This window comes from Pleurodeles waltl, chromosome 4_2 (genome assembly GCF_031143425.1).
Source record: "Pleurodeles waltl isolate 20211129_DDA chromosome 4_2, aPleWal1.hap1.20221129, whole genome shotgun sequence".
Lineage (NCBI taxonomy): Eukaryota > Metazoa > Chordata > Amphibia > Caudata > Salamandridae > Pleurodeles > Pleurodeles waltl.
The window spans coordinates 432,031,733-432,034,721 of NC_090443.1; the positions used below are offsets into that span (position 1 = coordinate 432,031,733).

General features: G+C 38.6%; 1 pseudogene; it reads right to left on the reverse strand.

Annotated features, from left to right (window-relative positions):
- Nucleotides 1-303: 303 nt before the first annotated feature.
- LOC138293884 (tRNA methyltransferase 10 homolog C-like) lies at nt 304-1,505 on the reverse strand (annotated as a pseudogene).
- Between the last annotated feature and the right edge of the window lie 1,484 nt (nt 1,506-2,989).

Consider the following 2,989-nt stretch of genomic DNA (forward strand, 5'->3'; position numbering starts at 1 on the left):
TTATTTTAAGGGGATTTCGAAATGACAAATATTTGAGGTTTATGGTAACCAGGTGACTTGGGCGGATTTACTTAGATTACTTGGAATAGGTCCGATCAAAATGCTAACAGCTAGGTTTCTTTTTGTCAAAGCACAAACAACCACTGTGCCCTCACAATGTAAGTATCATATATAGCCTGCTCCTATACACTTTGTGACTTTATTTTGAATGCTTCTACCCCCAATTAGGCTTTCACGCTTGCTGGTTTATCAAATCAATGATGATGCCCATAGAAATGTTTTCTTTGAAGACATTTAATTCCCTTAAATTGATTTGTCATATTTTTCCCACCATTTCTTTTGAGTAGTTTGCAAAGTTGCATCCTTTGCAGCGGACTTTGAAACCTTTTTGCTACTAGTGCCAAAGTCATAACCTTTCTTTCTTTTTAGAACGGTTTGTTTGCCTTGGTATTTTGAAGGATCTACAAAGCCATCATGTTTTCTTTTTGGGACAAACTCTAAAGCCTTTTTCCAGTCCCCAGTGTCCTTTGGAGTCAACAAAATGCGAATCATCTGGTCCAGAGTGAGGTTTTTAGCACCAATTTCCCACTGCAGGTACTTTTCAAGCGGAAGTCTAAGAGTTGCAAGTGTTAACCGCTTTGCATTTGCCAACTATAGGGCAGTCTGCTGACTCTTGTCCACCAAAGAGCCAGTTATGTAAACTTCATCATGCTTAAATGTCTTCATTACATTGGGAGAGTCAGCAGTCAAATAAACAAGTTCATGTGCAGGAAAAATATCAATGTACGACTTCTCTTTACTAGTCAAAAACAATCTTACTCAAGCACCTTGGTAACGTTTTACTAACTCTTTATGATAAGATCCATCTCTCTGAAGATTGCAGAAATGAATATGGAAAGGGTCAGGTGACCTCCTGTTCCAGCCTTCACTTTCCATTAACTGATTCACAGTGTTCTCCAGTTCCCTTTGCGACATGTAGCTACTGTGTTTCTGACGTCAGTTTCATCTTCTTTTTCTATTGCGTGTTCGGATTCTTCTTTCCTTATTTCCTTAAACTTTTCCTTCCTGGATTTCTTATGACCTTCCTTGATTAATAAGTGTTTTAAAAATGTCTTCCTGGAGGATTTTGTGGGCAGTTCCATAAGTACTCTCAACTGCTCTTCACTGATATTTTCTGGGACCATTTTGCCTGCTAACCTCTCTACCATCTCTACCAACTCTCTCATAGTGGTCAAAGGGTCTTCTTCCTGCTCTAGATGTATCTCGCCATCATCATCAGAAGGGTCGGATTTCGACAAAGTCTTCCATCCATCTGGGTCCAGCTCCTGAGGAAGGTGTGTCTTGGTTTCTTCTTTCATTAGGCTGAGAGAGAAACACAAAGTTCGACCCGTGGTTTGTTGATGTGTCAGTTTAGCAAGAAAACCCTTCCTTGTTCCATCGTGCATCATGGGAGAAAGAGCAGCACCCCGAATTATTGTCCTCAAAAGTGTGCTCAGGAGTGTCATCGTGAAGGACAGTGTGGCATACAACGAAGATTCCTGCCAAAATCGAAAAAGCAAAAACAAAAAATAAATTAGTACTCAAAGCTGCCAGAAAATGTGAAATCAAAGCTGCATCAATTCTAAAAAACACAAACCACCATCAAAATACGTTATTCGGTTGATGAAACCATAAAAGCATATAGCTTTCACAAACACAAAAAATAGGATAAAATATCCATTTACCATTAAACATTTTATTAGTATCAAGATACAATAAAAAACTTCAGCATTTCCGGTGACTTTTTCTACTTCTAGGAGCGCCTGCCAGAAAGCTTGCTCTATTAAAACAGAGTAAAGGGCACAGCATTTGTAGATAAATCAAGGCTGGTCTTACTTGCCAAAAACCCTTTCCTCTGAGCAAGGGCAGAATATAGCTCTGTCGCAAATAACTGTAATGATCGCAAAGCACAATAAAATGCATAGTCTTGGGGCGAGAAATTGTCACACAAACAGGGCCCCAGGTCTTCCACATTATGTTTGCCCTGTGGCTCTGCTAAGATTCTATCTAAAGCGCGTTAACAGGAAGCAATGGTGGGAAGATGTAACCAAATTCTAATAAGCCTCCACAGATATATCAGCTTTCAGTAGAACGTATGTGATATGCAAAGGATTCAACAATTCTCTAGCCCCTTTGTCGGCTTTTGCATTTAAAAAGTGTTTTTTTTTTTTAATCAAGGGCAAATCTTTCCTAGTGATTTTTTTCTATAAACCCAAATAGGGCTGGGCCCAGTTTCTCCAGGGAGTGTTTTATATCATCAAGCCACGGAATAATATCACCTGTATCGAAAGAAAGACAATCTCAAATGATTGCCTGGTTCACATCTAACTCCGTGCTTGCCCAGATTTTGAACGTTCTAACTAGAGGAGAGAGTGTCAACCTATCAGAGCTATATTCCAGTCCCAGTTCTTCATGAGCATGAGTTATACAAGTAGCCACCGACTTCTTAAAAATTATTTTCCGCCACTTGGATCCCTCTGCAGTCTTTATATCCCCATAGATCACTACCATAAGCAGGGCTTGAAAAATCTACTGGACCATTCTATGGCAAGTTTTATCGAGCTAGTTTTAGATTCCACTCGACCTTTCTGGACAAAGAGCAGGTGTTCTGTTTCGTCAGAAACCAAATTAGCAATTAAGATGCCTTTAAATCTTATTCTTGTTTGTGTTCAGAGACAGAGGTCAAAAGTTAGTTTGTTTTATTGCAATGCATATACTTTTCTTTGTGACTGCAGAGTTCCAGGATTTTGAAAGGTGAACTCTCTGACCTATGTGAAATTAAAGGCTTTTGGTATCTGATTTTTCCTAACACATAACATTTATATAGCTAAGTCAACTTTACAAACTTTTCAAAATATATTTCAGGAGCTTGGAAAGACCATTTTTGTATTTCTGTGTGATGAAAAAAATATTTTAATAGGATGGGAAAAAAAGTCAGAACACTTTACTT